A 21,732-nucleotide genomic window follows, 5' to 3' on the forward strand; every position below is an offset into this window, starting at 1 on the left:
GCATCAAAACTACTGGGTGACAATTATTGAACTATATGAAATAAAATTGTCATAACTTCTGAACGGTTTGCATTACTACGTTCAAGCAGCTCGGTTCCGCGGAGTATGACGGGAATTAGTATCGTTTGGCTTAGCGACGAAGCCCACTTTCAATTGGATGGGTTCGTCAATAAGCAAAATTGGCGCATTTGGGGGCTGAGGATCTGCATTTCGCGACTGAGAAATCTCTTCCCCTCAACGGGTGACTGTGTGGTATGCAGTGTCCCGTCACGAAATGACCGGTGCGATATTTATTGATAGCACGGTGGCTACTGAACGTTACGTGAAGGATTAGGAAGATGATTTTATCCCCGTTATCCAAAACGACACTGATTTAGACAAGATGTGGTTCATGCAGGACGGAGCTCGACCCAATCTAAGCGGTAGAATGATGTCCTGGAGAAGCACTTTGGGGAGCGCATTCTGGCTCTGGGGTACCAAGAGGCCACTGGCATGGTCCTCGACTGGCCGTCTTATTCTGCGAATCTGAACACATGCGACTCCTTTTTGTAAAAAAATGGCTCTGAGCAGTATGGGACTTAACATCTGAGGTCATCAGTTCCCTAGAACTTAGAACTACTTAAACCTAACTAACCTAAGGACATCACACACATCCATGCCCGAGGCAGGATTCGAACCTGCGACCGTAGCGGTCGCGCGGTTCCAAACTGAAGTGCCTAGAACCGCTTGGATACACCGGTCGGCTCCTTTTTGTAGGGCTATATTAAAGGCAAGGTGTACAGCAATAGTCCCAAAACTATTGCTGAGCTGAAAATAGCCATTCAGGAGGTCATCGATGTTCCGACACTTCAGCGAGTCATGAAGAATTTCGCTATTGGTCTATGCCACATGGTCTCCGAAGGTGTTAGGCATATCGAACATGTTGTTGTTGTGGTCTTCAGTCCTGAGACTGGTTTGATGCAGCTCTCCATGCTACTCTATCCTGTGCAAGCTTTTTCATCTCCCAGTACCTACTGCAACCTACATCCTTCTGAATCTGCTTAGTGTATTCATCTCGTGGTCTCCCTCTACGATTTTTACCCTCCACGCTGCCCTCCAATACTAAATTGGTGATCCCTTGATGCCTCAGAACATGCCCTACCAACCGATCCCTTCTTCTGGTCAAGTTGTGCCACAAACTTCTCTTCTCCCCAATCCTATTCAATACTTCCTCATTAGTTACATGATCTACCCATCTAATCTTCAGCATTCTTCTGTAGCACCACATTTCGAAAGCTTCTATTCTCTTCTTGTCTAAACTATTTATCGTCCATGTTTCACTTCCATACATGGCTACACTCCATACGAATACTTTCAGAAATGACTTCCTGACACTTAAATCAATACTGGATGTTAACAAATTTCTCTTCATCAGAAACGCTTTCCTTGCCATTGCCAGTCTACATTTAATATCCTCTCTACTTCGACCATCATCAGTTATTTTGCTCCCCAAATAGCAAAACTCCTTTACTACTTTAAGTGCCTCATTTCCTAATCTAATTCCCTCTGCATCACCCGACTTAATTAGACTACATTCCATTATCCTTGTTTTGCTTTTGTTGATGTTCATCTTATATCCTCCTTTCAAGACACTGTCCATTCCATTCAACTGCTCTTCCAAGTCCTTTGCTGTCTCTGACAGAATTACAATGTCATCGGCGAACCTCAAAGTTTTTATTTCTTCTCCATGAATTTTAATACCTACTCCGAATTTTTCTTTTGTTTCCTTTACTGCTTGCTCAATATACAGATTGAACAACATCGGGGAGAGGCTACAACCCTGTCTTACTCCCTTCCCAACCACTGCTACCCTTTCATGTCCCTCGACTCTTATAACTGCCATCTGGTTTCTTTACAAATTGTAAATAGCCTTTCGCTCCCTGTATTTTACCCCTGCCACCTTCAGAATTTGAAAGAGAGTATTCCAGTCAACATTGTCAAAAGCTTTCTCTAAGTCTACAAATGCTAGAAACGTAGGTTTGCCTTTCCTTAATCTTTCTTCTAGGATAAGTCGTAAGGTCAGTATTGCCTCACGTGTTCCACTGTTTCTACGGAATCCAAACTGATCTTCCCCGAGGTTGGCTTCTACTAGTTTTTCCATTCGTCTGTAAAGAATTCGTGTTAGTATTTTGCAGCTGTGACTTATTAAGCTGATAGTTCGGTAATTTTCACATCTGTCAACACCTGCTTTCTTTGGGATTGGAATTATTATATTCTTCTTGAAGTCTGAGGGTATTTCGCCTGTTTCATACATCTTGCTCACCAGATGGTAGAGTTTTGTCAGGACTGGCTCTCCCACGGCCGTCAGTAGTTCCAATGGAATATTGTCTACTCCGGGGGCCTTGTTTCGACTCAGGTCTTTCAGTGCTCTGTCAAACTCTTCACGCAGTATCGTATCTCCCATTTCATCTTCATCTACATCCTCTTCCATTTCCATAATATTGCCCTCAAGTACATCGCCCTTGTATAGACCCTCTATATACTCCTTCCACCTTTCTGCTTTCCCTTCTTTGCTTAGCACTGGGTTTCCATCTGAGCTCTTGATATTCATACAAGTCGTTCTCTTATCTCCAAAGGTCTCTTTAATTTTCCTGTAGGCGGTATCTATCTTACCCCTAGTGAGATAGGCCTCTACATCTTTACATTTGTCCTCTAGCCATCCCTGCTTAGCCATTTTGCACTTCCTGTCGATCTCATTTTTGAGACGTTTGTATTCCTTTTTGCCTGTTTCACTTACTGCATTTTTATATTTTCTCCTTTCATCAATTAAATTCAATATTTCTTCTGTTACCCAAGGATTTCTACTAGCCCTCGTCTTTTTACCTACTTGATCCTCTGCTGCCTTCACTACTTCATCCCTCAAAGCTACCCATTCTTCTTCTACTGTATTTATTTCGCCCATTCCTGTCAATTGCTCCCTTATGCTCTCCCTGAATCTCTGTACAATCTCTGGTTCTTTTAGTTTATCCAGGTCCCATCTCCTTAAATTCCCACCTTTTTGCAGTTTCTTCAGTTTTAATCTACAGGTCATAACCAATAGATTGTGGTCAGAGTCCACATCTGCCCCTGGAAATGTCTTACAATTTAAAACCTGGTTCCTAAATCTCTGTCTTACCATTATATAATCTATCTGATACCTTTTAGTATCTCCAGGGTTCTTCCATGTATACAACCTTCTTTCATGATTCTTAAACCAAGTGTTAGTTATGATTATATTGTGCTCTGTGCAAAATTCTACCAGGCGGCTTCCTCTTTCATTTCTGTCCCCCAATCCATATTCACCTACTATGTTTCCTTCTCTCCCTTTTCCTACACTCGAATTCCAGTCACCCATGACTATTAAATTTTCGTCTCCCTTCACAATCTGAATAATTTCTTTTATTTCATCATACATTTCTTCAATTTCATCGTCATCTGCAGAGCTAGTTGGCATATAAACTTGTACTACTGTAGTAGGTGTGGGCTTCGTATCTATCTTGGCCACAATAATGCGTTCACTATGCTGTTTGTAGTAGCTTACCCGCATTCCTATTTTCCTATTCATTATTAAACCTACTCCTGCATTCCCCCTATTTGATTTTGTGTTTATAACCCTGTAGTCACCTGACCAGAAGTCTTGTTCCTCCTGCCACCGAACATGACGTAACCTAAATCTGAATATCCGTAGCAACGCTTACATGTTGAATAAAGTGTGTGCACGCCGTAGTTTGTAAGTAATTTATGTTTTTTCATGTAGTTCTATAATTGTCACCCTGTAATTTCTTTGTTTATATGAAAGAGCAGAAGTTACGCTGTTAACCAATGTTTATTATTTATGAAGCACAATTTATATTTTGGAAGAATATAATATACACACTGCACTAACAAACACTGGCAGACGTACGGGTTTAATTATGTGTCAAAGAAACAAAAAACAAGAGAAGTTTTCGCCACCTAGTTTCTCTCTCACAGATTCGGTTATCTTGGATAAGTACAAAAGCTGAAATAGTGAATTAAAATTTGAGGTAAAGCTGGGACTCCAACCCAGGTGTCCTAGTTAGTAGGCAGATGTGTTATCCAATACACCACTCTGGCATTGTGGCTAACACACCGACACATATTACCCTACTCCAGTGCCCTCCCTGACACAAACTTCATTTCAAATGGTTCAAATGGCTCTGAGCACTATGGGGCTTAACATCTTAGGTCATCAGTCCCCTAGAACTTAGAACTACTTAAACCTATTAACCTAAGGACATTACACACATCCATGCCCGAGGCAGGATTCGAACCTGCGACCGTAGCAGTTCCGCGTTTCCGGACTGAAGCGCCTAGAACCGCACGGCCACCGCGGCCGGCAATCTTCATTTCACGCCCTCGTTCATCTTGATTTTTCCATCTTAAGTCGTCAGTACTACCGAGGCTCTCTAATACAGGAATAGCACCCCATTTTAATAAGCAGAATATCCCGGTTTAAGTCCAGTCCTTGGCTAAAAGTTTTAATTTATTGCTTCGACTTCTATCCTTATGGAAGATAACGTTGATACTCAACATGTCTCCAGGGGAATGTAATCCCAACATGCATCCTACGACTTACCACGTCATCTATGTACTGAACCAAAAATATTGAATTGCATTTTTGGTAGAGCACAACACTACCGACAACGAATACAAACATGCGCTACAGCACCGCACACGATCTGCAGCGCGCAACGCACCGAGTAAGCTGCCGCTCGGACAAAGCGGGTTCCCATTTCTCACAGGGACAAGCAGTTTAAATTCAAATTCAATATTACTGCTCCCTCGGCTGAAATACATTTGTGGTCCTCGGACTGTATACGCGCTGTACGCACGTTCTGCCGCCCGGGCTTCACGAATGCATGGCGCCTCCCGCGCCCTGTCCAGGGGCGGCGTCCCAGTCCACGCTCCAAAGCCGCGCTGTCTTCGCAAGCTTCACTTCCTTACCTCCTCTGCCACTGCCTTTTTTTCCTTCTATTTTTTTCATTTAATCCCACTCGCAACCGGGACACGGGATCGCAATTAGTCCGGGCAGAATAATTGCGTTTTAAAGCCGGTGCGGCGAGGTGCTGCGCGTTTGTCACGCGGCAGGTTAAGCCCGCGCGGCGCGCATAAATTCGTTTGATTGTATTACGTATCGGATCGCAGCTGGCGGTCGCGTTTATTTCGCTCATTTGCATGGCGGCGCGCGCCAAATAGCGAACAGATTTGTTTAGCGCTGCGCCGCGGCGCGCCCGTAATTTCGGGGCCCGTCGGAGCCGGAGCCGGGCTGTGGCAATTAGGAGCGAGAGCGATCGGCGGCCGCGCAGTCTCAGTTTATGCAGCGCACACAGAACTGCACACTCCCCCGCCACCTCCACCTCGGGGGAGACCTGCCCGGGTAGCGCCGCTTAATGAAAACGCCCGCGGGCGAAGTCTAAGCGCGACGTCCCCGCGTCTTGATGTGGGTACTGCCGCAATGAAGGTGCATCTCTAAGACAGCCGTTTATTTGTTTCATAATTAAAAGCAGGAACTTGCGGGAGAACTAGCGCGTTATCATCGCTCTCTCTCTCTACCTATCTCTTGCAGGTTTGAGCTCAAGGTAGAGAAGCTAAGTACGCAAATGCTATTCCAAAGGCAAATGAAACTTTATGCTTCCAGAGACTTTTTCAAGGCTGAGACATATATACGCAGGCTGAAGCGACGAATAAAAATTTATACCAAGGCCGGGATACGAGCTCAGATCTCCTGTTAACTAGACAGATGTGCTAACCAGTACTACACCCTGGCACAGCGGATCCGCACAACTGCATGGATTACCCTAGCACATCTCGTTCCTCAATTCAAATTCCCAGTCGACTGATCTGAGGTGTGAATCCAAATATGGACTGAGGAGTGAGGCATGCTGTTATAGTACATGCACTTGGGCAGAGCCACTGTGTCAGGTGGCATAGGGGTTAGCATATCGGCATACTGAGCGGGAGACCTGGGTTCAAATCCTGGCCTTAGTACGAATTTTCATTCATTGCTTCAGTCTGTTTATATACAGGGTGATTATAGTTAAACTTTCAAAACACTGTAGAAGTAACACCACTGGTCAGAATGACGTCAACTTGCAATAGAATATCGGAGAAGGGGGAAAAAGTTCGGGAGAAGAAAGTAAAATAGTGTGAAAATTTATCAATAGATGGCGCTGTATGTGTTAGAATACGTAACTGAAAACACCTGTCATGCGCACGACTCATTGATAGTGGTATAAACACGGCGGGTACACGGTTTTTCCTCCTTTCGTGTCTGCGGCGTTCGCCATGACCGTCTCAATGCAGCATCGCGCTCTGGTTGTAAAACTGTTTTATAAGAATGACGACTGTGCACACGTCGCTGTGCTGAAGTTCCGGACACTGAAGGCTTTGAAAAAAGGCGTTGGTCCGATGACTGCCGTGGGTCTGGAGAAAATGATTCGGAAATTCGAAAAGACGGGTTCTTTTGTTGTGCAACCAGGTAGAGGGAGAAATCGAACTGATTCGACTTCAGTGGAAGCAGTGGCCACAGCAATGCAGGAGGAGACGAGTGGTGGTGTGAAAACGTGTAGTGCACCGAGAATTGCCCGAAGATTGGACATGCTCGTGAGCACGGTGGTTAAAATCCTACGAAACATCGTCCTTTGCTATCCATTCAGAATTACCCATGTCCACTAGTTCCTTCCTGTTGATCTGCCAGCAAGAGTGATCTTTGCTTCAGAATTTCTTGCTCGCATGGAAGTGATCGATGATTGACCGTGGAAGAATTTGTGGACAGACGAAGGCCACTGCCGTCTGACAGGATTTGACAATACACAGAATTGTCGAATATGGGCAACGGAAAATCCACACGCAAATCGACCAGTACCACTTCATCTTTCAAAGGTCACTGTGTGATGCGGGTTTACGGCATCTTTTATCATAGGGCAATATTTTTTCGCAGAGACAGGTGCTTCCGGTCCCATTACCTGTACGGTCACAGGTAAGCGCTACGAGTGTCTTTTGCGTCATTCCAGCTCTCCAGTAGCGTGGATGTGTGGGTAGGATCTTTTTCATGTATGATGGCGCACCCACGCACATTGCAAATCCAGTTAAGCAGGTGATCAAGCACCATTTCGAAAATGCTAGAATTATCAGCCGCTATTTCCCTACAGCCTGGCCGTCCCGATCAACTGATCTTAATCAGTGTGACTTCTGGCTGTGGGGCTATCTGAAAGATGGTGTGTTCAGTGTTCCGATTGCAAACTTAGCTGCATTTGAAGGCACCCATTGACAACACATCCTGAACGTGACTCTGGAAACACTTCGATCAGCTGTGGAACACGCTGATTCTCGATTTCCACTTGTTGCAGAAAACGATGGACTGCATATTGGACATGTTTTGCGCCAGTCACACGGAAATTAATAATCCGATTGGATTTTGATTGATGCCTTTTATGCGGTTTTTGGCCTCTGGAGAATTAAAAACCGATGTGCATGATGCATTTTATGTGGTTTCTGACCTCAGGACAATTAAGAAACGATTTTTCCCATCCGATGTGATATGACCTTGCCGTGGTGGATGGCACACTGAGTATTACAGTTTGTTTAACGTCAAACGCACACCTTAGGCATTGTTGTATGATTTATTTATCATTTGTAGTCGACCACTATTAAATTATGATGCTTACAGCATCATCTATTACTAGATTTTTTTAACTACTTACTTTTATTCTGCCATACGTTTTCCCCGTTCTCCGATAGTATTCCTTTGCAATTTGACGTCATTCTGGTCAGTGGTGTTATTTCTACAACGGTTTGAAAGTTTAACTTAACAATCCTGGACATCGTAGATGTTTGAGACTAGAAAAAGTTTCTGGAACTATGAAGTTTCATTGGATTAAAGCACATCTACCAGTGTTTCTGGCAGGATCCTCCATTTCGTCCGACAGTGAGGTGCTACTCAAATGCAGTTGGAGAACCTCTGAAGTGCTGTTCGAGTTTAGGGGGAATGCCAAGTGGGCTGAGACGCGACTGAGAATTTGGACTGATGAGGGACGCATGCCAGCGTAGTCCATGCAGTTGTGTAAAGCCACTGTGGCGTCCTGGTTGATGCATCTGCCTAGTAATCAGAAGACCTGGGTTCCAATCTCGGCCTTGGTACAAAATTTCCTCTTTTCGCTCCAGTCTGTATGTGTATTCAAAACTTTTTGAAATGTGGCGGCACCGAATTTCAGCCTGTTTCTTTCATTTCCATAATCACTCAAAACAAAAACAGGCTTAACCATTGCGTCACACCACTACAACTCTCAGGCTTACTACTGTGTCATCCATCTGCTGCTCATGATATCGATCGATAAGGTTTTTCCATAGATGCAGATATTACACATCTAACATATCGTCCCTGGCTCCTCTTTTGTGCTCATTTTGTTAGCTGCTGCGAAGGAGTCGGTGGTTAGAAATACTGAGTGATTAATCACACTTTTTGCTAATGAACTATAACACGAACAAGGCTGCCCAAATATCCAGTCAAGCCTTGATATGATTTCAAAGTGATACAAAGATTGCTAATTTACTTTAACTGTTCCGAATAGTAAAATTATGCGACTGGCAAAAGGCAGTAAAGTAGTACTCCACATTTACAATACCAGTGGGTCACAAGCAGAATCAGTCAAGTGAGTCAAAAACCTGGGTGTAGTAACTTGTTAAGATGTGGAGTACAGTGATGACGTAAGGGGCATGCTTTCGTGACGAACTAATAGCTCACTATTTTATTTTCACACTCCCTACATCTATACTTCTAAAGACACGTTATGGCGTGTGGGGGAACTTACGTTCCCTTGTCACGCCGCCGTTTCCCGCTGCAGTCGCAGACGCAGTACTTCTTCAAATCCGAAAAGGATTTCACTCAACACCATCCATTGCTTATTAACGAAAGTAGTATAATATGAGGTATCGAACGAAATTGTTGGTAAGCCTCCGTGTGTGCTCGATCTCTCTGATTTTACCTGCATGGTCTTTCCGCGGTCTATACGTACGCTCGTAGGCTGAAACAATCTATCGGTTGACTGTTATAGGAGAATCCGCCCACGCAATATTGGCAGTAAAGAATAGCATGATGCACAACGGCTCTTTTGTGAAGTCTGCCACTAGAGTTGGAGAAGCATTTGTGTGACGCTTTCGCACTTACTCGATAAACCCGTGACGAAACTCACTACTCTTCTTTGGCTCCTCTCTGTTTCCTCTGTCAACCCTATTTCGTATAGATTCCTGACTGATGAGCAATATTTTTAAGTCTTGCTCGAATGACAGTTTTGTAAATTACTTCCTTTGTAGTTGGACTACCCTTACTGACTCTTCATATACTGAACCTCAGACTGGCAGCGCTTTTCCTGAATTTAGTGTTACGTGGTCCTTCCACTTTCAGTCGCTCTGTGCACATATTCCCAGTTATTGAATGAATTTTTAAAAATATTTATTACATTGGCGAACCACAATATTTTATACCAGTTAGTTAATTTAGTTGTAAGATGATCGTCTTCAAAACCTGAGTACAAAAAGACTTTCGCTCACACACTGATACTGTGTTGCAACTCGTTTAACGGACATGACTGCTTCCTGTGCTCCTTCACCGAACGTCTAAACCATTCAAGAATTCTTCGCCACTAACTCTGGCCAATGCATGTGCGCCGTCGTCTTCTAGCGCATCGCAATGGAGCTTGTGAACTAGCACAGAAGGCTAGAAACGCTAGTGCGCTTGTTTCACGGTCGGCCAAAAGCAGACTCGCTGAGCGTGCCGCTCCCACATACTGCAGCTGGCGGACGAGGCAGGCGCGTTGCGTTTTCGCGCTGTTGTAAACACGGAAAGCGCCGGCCGACAAGTAAAATTTTAGCGGAACAGTGTACGGCGTACATGGTCTGAGCGCAGCGCGCTGCAGATGGGGCCCGTCGCATCACAATGTAGATGTGGATGTGGCGTGGGAAACGCCGCTCCGGACGCACAAAAGGCCTGGCTTCGAACCCCGCCGCCACGCACTCAATGGGCCGGCAGGCAGCGGCACCTGCCCACACACACACGCACACACACACACACACACACACACACACACACACACATATATATACACTCGTACAAGTAGATAGAGAGAGAGAGAGACAGGAGACAGTGGGGATAATGTAGAGGATTATATTGGTCGACATTAATACTAGCTGTAGAGTGTAATTTCTTGACATAACCACAGGCAGTCATATCACTCACGAATGACAGTGATTTCTTACTTATTTAGATGTTCGTTAGACCACTGACGCCACGACTCAGATTATATAAAATGGTTCAAATGGCTCTGAGCACTATGAGACTTAACTTCTGAGGTCATCAGTCCCCTAGAACTTAGAACTACTTAAACCTAAGTAACCTAAGTACATCACACACATCCATGCCCCAGGCACGATTCGAACCTGCGACCATAGCGGTCGCGCGGCTCCAGACTGTAGCGCCTAGAGCCGGCAGATTATAAAATCTGCATCTATCTACACTATGTGATCAAAAGCATACGGACACCTGTAGGTAATGCGGAACTGACCATTATGTCACGAGAGACAGTGCCACGAGTATAAGAGAAGATTTGGGGGGTGGGGGGTGGGGGGGTGGGGGGGGGGGGAGGGGGCGGAGGGTGGCGCCGTTGGTATCAGCAGAATGGGTTGGTCAGGAGCGCTGAGCACCTCGAACGTGGAGCTGTCACTGGATGTTACTTGAGTAACAAGTCCATCAGGGATATTTGAGCCCTTTTGAAATTGCCCATTTCGACTAATGGTGATATGGTTGTGAAGTGGAAACACGAAGGAACAACCGAAGCGAAACCAAGACCAGGCGGCGGTCACTGTAAAAAATTCGTAGAAACAGCGTAAGAAATCACTCTGAAGTTCCAAAATGCTGCTGGAAGTCCAGCTAGACTGTGCGTAGAGAGCTGAGAAGAATTGAGTTCTATGGTGGAACAGCTCCTCTAAAGGCACGCATTTCTGCAGCCAATGCTAAATGACACCTGAGCGACGCACTGGACAGTGGATGATTGTAAACGAGTGATTTGGGCAATGAATGATGCTATACCCTGTGTCAAACTGATGGAAGGCTTTGTGTTTGGTGAATACGTGGAGAACGTTACTTGCCATCCGATGTAGTGTCAACAGTGAAGCACGGATGATGTGGTGTTAAAGTACTGGGGGTTTTTTCGCATTAGAGTATGGTCCTTTATTGTGCCGAAGACAACACTAAATACGAGACGTACAGTAGAGGAACGATGATTGTATCAGCATGAAGATGCACGCTTTCATAAGGTAACACCTGTGAGGCAACCGTTCATAGACGATAACACTCCAGAAAGGGACTGGCTTCCCCAGAGTCCCGACCTGAGCCCAATGGAACACCTTCGACTTCGCCCCAGACTCCATCGTCCACCGTACTATTTTCTCCACTTTCGGGTTTTGAGGAAGAATGGACAGTCATTGCTTCACAGATATTGAGGCTCCTTAGTGTCCCCAACGAAGTTTAAACTTTCATAAAGCCAAATGATGCTCACACGCCTTATTAATGTCCACTAATAGTGTGCGGGTACTATTGATAAGGTAGTGTAGTATAGTGACATGCTCGGCAGAGAGCACTTTGCGCTGTATAACATGTTAGCGTTTCTTCCCGCACCAATCGCATGTGGAGTGACTTCTTAAACGCTTGTGTGCCTTCTGAAATTAGCCTAATCTGGTCTTCGCAGTTACTATAGGAGCTAAACTCAGTGAGTTGGAGAACATCTCTAAGCTATTAATACTCGTTCTTCTAACTCGTAAACAAACTATCACTGGGTAATTGGCGTCTATCTCCATGTGTCTGTCATTCAGGTTTTGCAGAATTTCTGTTACGATGCAAGCACCCATATTTACATATGTACGTTCAGTATCCCTGAACTGACGTAATTCGTTCTTATGCCGCGTGCACCTGGATTATACGGACAAAATTTTGGAAGCTGTTCAAGGATACAATCCTAGTATTTGGCTATAAGGAACCCGTGGTCTTCAGTGGGTCGCCAAACCGTAACTGCATTTTGTTTGATTTTTTACCCTCATTTATCGTTGTATCTGTATTGCGCTAAAATTTTCCTCACAAAAATGCAAATGCCAATGGTATGTGCGGTGCGTCTTGTTTAGAAACAAACCTATTCCATTTTATCCACCCGGTGGATTAGTGTGGAGGGCGGTTTTCCATCTGCCTGGGCGAATCTGTGCTGGTTCCCCTTATTCCGCCTCAGTTACACTGTGTCGGCGATTTCAGCGCAAACACCGTTTCCACGTACGCGTGCACCATAATTGTTCTACCACGCAAACATCTGCGGTTACGCTCGTCTGGTATGAGACCTTCCCGAGGGGTTCCATTGGGGGCCGAACCGCACAATAACCCTGGGTTCGGTGTAGGGCGGCGGTGGGGTGAGTGGACTGCTGTGGCCTCTTGTAGGGTTTTGAACCACTGAGGGCTACGGCAGGACGAAGCCTCTCCGTCGTTTCCAGGTCCCCGGTTTAATACTTACATACATACAAACACCACGAGAAATGCGTGATTGAACATCTTGGACACAAAAGCAGATGTTGTATTCGACAACGAATGACATCTGTGCACTGCCCTCAATACATTGCAAGTGTCAGTCGTGGCTAGAACAATCTATCTTCTGTGTAGCTTTAAGTGCATTATGTCGCAGCTAAGTGATTTTAAAAGTGGGAAAATTCTTAGTTGATACTCGCGGTGTGTTCTTCCGCAATCACGGCAGCCCAAAAGTCTGATGATTTCAGAGACAGCATATCGAAGATTTACATCGCATTCAGCGAAAGAGGGAAAAAATCAATCACTAAGTCACAACGCGGACGAAAGTGTATGTTGAGTAATCGTGACAGAAGTTCATTGAAGAGAAGTGTGACCAAAAATAAGGGGACTACAGCCAAGAAAGTCACTGACCGTCGCACTCGTGACTATTTTCAACACCAAAACAACACGACGTGATCTCCACAAGTAGGTAATTGCAGAGCGCCAGTCGCCTAAGAGCGCCACTATGAGGATGCAAACCAGGTTTGTTTAAATACACTCTGTAACGGTCGTGAGCGTTAGTTACCTTTGAGATTGGGCGTGGTGTACTGGAATTAGTCAAGAATGCTTTTAAGACGGTAAAGACGACATTATCAATGTCTCACTGAGTTGGGACGAGGTCGTACAATTAGGCTACGAGTAGGTGGACACTCCTTCCGCGATGGTGGAGAAATACTTGGCAGGAACATAGCCATTGTACATGACTGCTGGCAGCGGTGGTCACAAGAATGTACAGTGGTAAGAAGACCGGGCTCAGGACGGCCACGTGGCACTACAGAGAGCGAAGACGTCGTGTATGGTGTACGGCTCTGGCTCTGCATCTGCAGCAGCAATTTGAGCAACTGCTGGCACCACAGTGACGCAAAGAACTGTTACAAATCGCTAACCTTACCACAGCTCCGAGCCAGACACACCATAGCGTGCATTCCACTGACTCTAAACTACTGCCATTTGCTTCTTCAGTAGTGTCAAGTGAGGGCTCATTGGAGGGCAGGGTGGAGGTCAGTCGTGTTTTCTGATGGAAACTGTTTCGGCTCCAGTGACGGACGTGTGCTGGTTAGGAGGAGGCCAATTAAGGGCCTGCAAGTAGCCTGTCTGTGTGCTAGACACACTGGGCCTACGTCTGGAATTATGATCTGTGGTGCAGGAACACTGGCATGATTATCCCACGTACTCTGACTGCAAATTTGTACACCAGTCTGATGACTCGACATGTTGTGCTGCGTCGGCCGGAGTGGCCGAGCGGTTCTAGGCGCTTCAGTCTGGAACCGCGTGACCGCTACGGTCGCAGGTTCGAATCCTGCCTCGGGCATGGATGTATGTGCTGTTCTTAGGTTAGTTAGGTTTAAGTAGTTCTAAGTTCCAGGGGACTGATGACCTCAGAAGTTAAGTCCCATAGTCCTCAGAGCCATTTTTCTGTTGTGCTGCATTCATGAATAGCATATCAGGGGGTGTTTTCCAACAGGAAAACATACCGCTGTTGTAACCCAGTAAGCTCTACAGAGTATCGACATATTGCCTTGGCCTGCACGATCACCAGATAAGGATATGATTCCTTAGGAGTTTTGGCGCACAAAGATTTGCTGCTTTATGCTAGCCTTTCACACCGCAATACAAAAATGTTCAAATGTGAGTGAAACTTATGGGACCTTACTGCTAAGGTCATCAGTCCCTAAGCTTACACACTACTTAACTTAAATTATCCTAAGGACAAACACATGCCCTAGGGAGAGCCCGAACCTCCGCCGGGACCAGCCACACAGTCCATGACAGCAGCGCCTTAGACTGCTTTTTTTTATTTATTTTTTAATCTCATTTTGCTCTATATTGATCGATGAATTTGTTCGTGCGGACGTCCGATGACAGCCGTTCAGGTTCTTTGTTGATCCGTTCACTCAGTTTTTATTACAGAGCGTTGCTAACCCTCTGACCAAGCACACTGAGCTACCGTGCCGGCGACCGCTCGGCTAATCCCGCGCGGCCTGCAATACAGCTTACAAATGTATAGTAGAGGTGCACTAAGAAGGAAAACAAGGAAAGAAGAGTGGTGTATGTAAACAATACCGGAACAACGAACGCAGAGTGACGTACAAGGACAGAGGCCTTACGTCAGGGAGGCAGAAGGGCAACTGCTGTAGCTAAGTAGCTATAAGTGTTGGCATTCTGTTAACTGTTACGTCGTTATTTTGTAAACAAAATTCTGAAAATAATATACGTACATGACAATTGTTACCTTACTTGCTCTCAAACAGATGTTTGCTTTTTATTTTTATCTTACATTACGTTATTCTGAGAATGCTTCACATTTTTACGGCAATAGGTACAATACACCATTTCCAAATAAGCTTGTGTTATGATGAAAAGTGTGAAAACTAATGACGCAAGAACTTCAACATTATTGGTTTTCGATAGGAGCCATTACAAATTTAGTACCACAACTTAAATTTAGAGTCGAAACAAAATACACCTAATAAGACGTCTTTGTAAGAAAAACAACATGTTTTTGTGGCTCACGTAACTGATTGAGGCTCTGCCGTAAGCCTACTCATACGAGCCTGGGACAGTATTGCGACGTGACATGCATGCTTCGTGTTACTCAGGGACACGAAAAATCCTGCATCGTCATACGTTCACACTAAAGAAAGCAATACTGGTTCCCTGGAAAACTAATGACATACTGTAATGTTGTTGCATTAATTTGTTCTGAAAGCGGTGCTGATATTCAAGACAATAAAAGCGGGTTAAAAGCTGTGTGCTACCTGGGGAAGTTAACCTTGCATTATTGAGCAACTGTTTCACCAGGTATCCAGTCTAGCTTGCAAAATTCCCAACCAGACTAACATTAATTATAATCTTTTAGTAGTCATCTTACGATAACCGGTGATATACAGGGTGTTACAACAAGGTACGACCAAACTTTCAGGAAACATTCCTCACACACAAAGAAAGAAAATATGTTTGTGCACATGTGTCCGGAAACGCTCACTTTCCATGTTAGAGCTCATTTTATTACTTCTCTTCAAATCACATTAATCATGGAATGGAAACACACAGCAAAAGAACGTACCAGTGTAACTTCAAACACTTTGTTACAGGAAATGTTCAAAATGTCCTCCGTTAGCGAGGATACATGCATCCACCCTCCGTCGCATGGAATCCCTGATGCGCTGATGCAGCCCTGGAGAATGGCGTATTGTATCACAGCCGTCCACAATACGAGCACGAAGAGTCTCTACATTTGGTACCGGGGTTGCGTAGACAAGAGCTTTGAAATGCCCCCATGAATGAAAGACAAGAGGGTTGAGGTCAGGAGAGCGTGGAGGTCATGGAATTCGCCCGTCTCTACCAATCCATCGGTCACCCAATCTGTTGTTGAGAAGCGTACGAACACTTCGACTGAAATGTGCAGGAGCTCCATCGTGCTTGAACCACATGTTGTGTCGTACTTGTAAAGGCACATGTTCTAGCAGCACAGGTAGAGTATCCCGTATGGAATCATGATAATGTGCTCCATTGAGCGTAGGTGGAAGAACATACTGACGAAACTAAAATGAGCTCTAACATGGAAATTAAGCGTTTCCGGACACATGTCCATATAACATCTTTTATTTATTTGTGTGTGAGGAATGTTTCCTGAAAGTTTGGGCGTACGTTTTTGTAACACCCTGTATATATGAAAAGACAATTTAAATAAAAAGAAATAAATCAGTTTACATTTGGACATTTATTTTAACATTGATCATTGTTCCGTTAAAATTTCAGCATATTAAACTTGATTCATAACTAAACTGGTGCCTTATTTAGGATTGTGAAAATGTGAGTTTGTAATCTTACGGAACACATCAAATATGGAGCCAAGATTGGGAGACTGCATACAACACTGCATTCATAAAATAACACACGAAGAACGTTGAAACATATGCAAGAGGAAATTAACCACAACCAACCGATTCAATTTTCACCCAAAGAAGTTACGTTCGTAGTGCAATCCTGTCCGTCATGAAATTACCACACACTGGTATACTAAATTCATACTAACTCTTTGTGAAATCTTCCCGAAAAGAATAGCTGAGGGCTACTTTGATGATTACACTACATGCTTCACATGGTCAACTTGGTTTACACAAAGAGTGTAACTCCACAATAATTTTGATTATTAAAATAAATTACATCGAAACACAAATTACAAAAGAAAAACCTCGAACTGGTTACAATCGTCTTACTATTAACCTGATGGGTCAAACAATTGTGTAAGCACGTGGTACTGGTCTCACAAAGTACACCCCACGTGGGTTGAACATAAAGAAAACTTACTATATTGAAAAATATTGTCAAGACGAGACGCTATAATCTCACGCACATTCGCATTTAAGATTGATGATCTTAGAGTTACGGATCATCCACACGTGGTTCCACTTTACTCACAAAGTAGTGACAAAGCAACTGCTGGAAGATATTCTGAACTTCACACTCGAATTTCACTGCGTTGCAATGTAAGATAACATTAGATATTTTAGATCTAAAATTGAAATAAAGGTGATTAATTTTTCAGTTAGGCTGAACTTAAGAAATCCATTGACCTACGGACTTAGCAGAGACGCGCTTAGTCGGAGATCTTACCACTTCAGAAACTCGCCGCGGACAGACTGCCCGTAGGCCCCTACCAAGGGTGTTTCCAGATACAAAACGGAAGTGACCAGAGAGGCAGCTTTCTATACCAACATGGCAAGGGACGGACAGGACCGTACTAAGAATAGAAACCTCTTTGCTTCTAGAAAGCGTAGCTACCTGTTCCGACGTTGGTCGTACTGCTCTCTAGCAGACGGGCTTGTCTGCTACCATCAAGCATGCAACTAGAAATACATTTGCTCATTCATCCTTTCACACAGAAGGGAAGGGGGATGACAGTATCTTATCATATACAGTATATAAAAGAAAGCGAATGTAGGTTCCGTATGAGACTGTGTGACATGAATTACATATAAACTGTGTTTTAAAGTGTAGTAGTGTGACAGATCGTTCTTGATTATGTGTAAAAGTAACACGTTCCACTGCTCAGTCTTCTCCCAGATAGTCAGAAACACCACAGTAAATTTATAAGTGGAATGTATGCCGTAAATGACAACAGTTTTAAAAAATTAACATGAAAGGAATTCAACAGAGACCTTTCAACACTGCACCTAATACTTTGGGTAATTACTTAGATGTCATAATTTACGACAGCCTTCATATTTCTGATCACTTGGGTTCCGCAGTAACTAAAAAATTTCCAGTAAGACGCCACACATCGTTTACCGGTAGCAGCGGGCAATAAAGCAGTGCAGATATTTATTATGTCGCCAGACACCTATAATTTTGTCTCTTTTTCCCGTTCGATGTTACTATAAGTCCTTTTTGTCGTTGACCACTGACCTGCAATGTGACGTGGCGTAACTTGAACCAGTATCAATAATTTGCACCCGTAATTGCAGAGGTTCCGGCTTAAATACATGTAAGTCGGGAGGGTATACGTTTTTAATCCTACACACATGGCACTTTCTGTACTCTTTTACCCCTTTTCTTCCACTGGAACGGGAAAAATGTGGTTAATTAACGGATTACTGGAGATCCTGTGTAAGTAGGGTCAAACACAGCTTCAGGAAGTTGTTGTCTAGTCCCGCGTTTCTCAACATTTTTACCTTTGGGGCACACCAAAGTACGTTTCAAACTTTCGCGTCACCCCTAAGTGTGATTTTTTCCTAGAAACAAAAAAACAAACAAATAATGTACACACAATATATTCTATACAATACTTGACGTCTGTTGGCAGTCGCCTTCCAATAATATTTTCTATTATTGAAAGGCTATGAGATACAGATCTTACAAATTTATTGCTCCAAGAAACGATTTGGCGATAAATTTTTTGTGGTCTACATATTTTTGGTGCGGAAGAATAGAAGATTAAAAACCTCACGACACATCTGACACGTATTAGTGACACACTAATGTGTCGCGACACGGCCGCTGAGAAACACACGTCTGGTCATTATTTCAGATCCGAACCTTAGGACACAGTTATCCTCGTGTTATTGGGTCATAACGAATTACTGGTTACTTCGCTGTGTTGTTTGATTATGAAATGAAAGAAAAGGTGCATAACTTACTGTAACAGTATGTTGTACACCAGAGAGCTATAGGCGCCTGTGCCAAGGACACTTGCTACCACCGCTCTCACATTCCCTAATCCCATGAGGCACTTCAGGCTCTTTGAGTCTACTTAAAAAATATGGCGATCAGGAAGTATTAATACAACGAGGCACGTGCCACTGCCGATCAATATTAGAGGAAAGAAGTCTTGCATTATTTCGTAAATAAATTATTTACTACACAGTTTGTGATTCCAAGAGATGCCTTTTACGTCTATATGTGAATTAGCTTATGTTTTGAAATAGCATCAAGCCTCGTTACAAAACTAGATCTGGTGAGTACTTTTGATTTGCCATGCATGTTTATTTCTTCATATACTTCTGTAAGGAAAAGAACGACTGGAAAAAACATCTGGGTTACAGCTAAACTAGTCTGCGCCACATCTTTTTCCCCACGGTTGATGGTCCATCGAAGTATCCAGAAGAATCTTCGTTGTTGGGAAAAAATGGGAACGAGGAAACCGCCAGATAGAAACTTCAAGTCTGGAATTGTTTATTAAAGAAATATTTTAGGATGCAATGATTGTAAGACGATCCTTGAAAATATCGTAAGTCAGTTCAAGACCACTCTGTTTGCTTCATATAACTGAGGAGATTCCGCGACGTTTCTTTCATTTCTCTTGTACGGAAGACCTGACCTTGTGCCTTTGATGTTGTGGTTGGCAAACCACCAAGAAGGAAAATGTTTCGAGCGTTTTTGTTGTTCTGATATTCAGTTCGATGACTGGTTTTATGCTGTTCTCCACCCTACTATGTCCTGCGCAAGCCTCATCATTACGCGTAGCTTCTACAAACTTCGTCTACATTGCGCAACAGAATTACAAGATCACTTTTTCGAAACTCATTTCCATTTTGACGCATAAGTTTGGAATCTCGCTCAAAGGTGCCTACAACCTTCCTCCGTAATGGTGCAAAGGCGTGTCGCCCAGCGACTTTATCCTCGTAATCGACGACGCTTCAAGCAACAAAGGTGTAGAAAAATTTGAAAAAAAGTTCAGAGCTCAGAAGTTCATGTGACGTGTGAAGTGGGTTAATGCTGTCAGACTGACACCAAATTTTACTACAGTTCAGCTCTACACCACCGTGGACGTGTCTCAATGGGACGGTCCTCACATCCCCCCTTACCCACATTTCACCTCTTGTTTTGTCACCTCTGCGATGGAGATCCGAACCGCGAATCCCTGCGTTGAAATCACGCGGTTTTCTTATGGGTGGGCGGGGAAAACATTTCAGACACATCGCCTCTCAGAATCGAGACGAAAAGGGAAGGGGTAGCATAAAGATCGTCAACGAAATGACCCCTTTCCTTGGAATGTTGATTCCCACACATTTCGAGGTCGGAAACGGCAGTTCGCAGTGCGATGAGCAACAAGAAGACGTTCTTGACAACCTTTGCCACTGTTGGCACCTTCTGCGCGTTTCAGTCATTCTCCAAGGACATCTGGGGGCTGCAACCCCACTGAAGGTGATCTCATCCCTTTGGAGTGCCCCGAAACCGCAGTTTTTGCTGTGATGTTCAGGATGGAACCACTAGGGACCACTAGGGACCACGAAATTTGAACGTGATCCGAAGTGCGGCGTCGATAGTTACAATGCCACAGCGTAGGTGCACGCTCTCCTAAGATGGCACTACGAGAGAAGACTACCTACGCCGACCACAGCGCCCTCTGAACGACGCTGAGGAGTTCAGGGAGTGCCGTCTTGATTTCGCCCATTTTCATCAAGAGCAGACGACCTAGAAATATCTCTTCTACTACCTAGTGGGCTAGCTTGCTATTGAGGCTTTGTATTAGTTACGTTCAGCTTAAGTTTGGACAGCAACGAGTATTTGTTAGTTTTGAGATTATACAAAACAGTCGTCCTAACTTCACAGGATTAGACATGGACTACGGCTTTACACCTACGTATTCATCCTAGCCAAAGTTATGTATGTATTTGGTATTTACTTACGTTTCTGACTCTATTAAAAGTGTAAAGTTACATTCAGTACCGAAGTGCTTCACCACTCCTGCTCTTACTCGCTTCATTCAGTCTTGGCTTATATTACAGAAGCAGTTCACAGGAGCAGACCCACGCACCGCCTATCCAGGCGGGATACAAAACGAAGCAATATAGGGCCCTTGTACTTTTTCAGTGTACCTATTTCACTTTCTCTCTGTGGTGTGATCACGAAGAGTTGCAACAGTGACGCATGCTTGACTAAAGCGGCAAAGAGTCTCTATAAAATCTACCAGTTCGGCAAAACCCTCAATGTCACCAGCCAAATTATTGGGTATTTTAAAAATGTACACATTACAAAGAAAATCTGTGAAGTAGCTCGAAGTTCCTGCAGGTAGGTAAGCACTTGACGCACCTCCGAGGCCAGTTGTCTGCCGGTAGGGGCCTGGAATATTTCTCAGGTTTTCTCTGTAAAGGTACATTTTTAAAATAATACATGTGGGATAAATAACTTTTCTATTCGGAATTCCCCATCGATACTTAATCGAGAAATTCTGAACCTCTTCGAATCCACATGTTTCACTGTCCTATCACCATCTCCCAATGAATAAAAGCCTTATGTGGCCAATACTCAAAGTGTGTTCTGACCATAAGAGAGTTGGAACTGCAGTAGTGGCACCTATTTATTTACAACTTACGCAAAATAGATACATGTTTCAAAGTTTTACTGTATTTCATTTATGGAACACAGCCTAGATCAGTTTAGAGAAAGAAGCGGCGAAGTTTTCTGCTGGTCCGCCCATTATTTTGCAGGGCAATGCTGTGGCGCGTATGGCGCAAATTGTGACAGATTTGAAACTGCCTCTGCAAAGGTTCCGAGCTCGAGTCCTGGTCTGGCACACAGCTTTAGTCTGCCAGAACGTTTCCTATCAGCGCATACTCCGCTGCAGAGAGAAAATTTCATTCTATGAT

This window comes from Schistocerca serialis, chromosome 2, assembly GCF_023864345.2.
Source record: "Schistocerca serialis cubense isolate TAMUIC-IGC-003099 chromosome 2, iqSchSeri2.2, whole genome shotgun sequence".
Lineage (NCBI taxonomy): Eukaryota > Metazoa > Arthropoda > Insecta > Orthoptera > Acrididae > Schistocerca > Schistocerca serialis.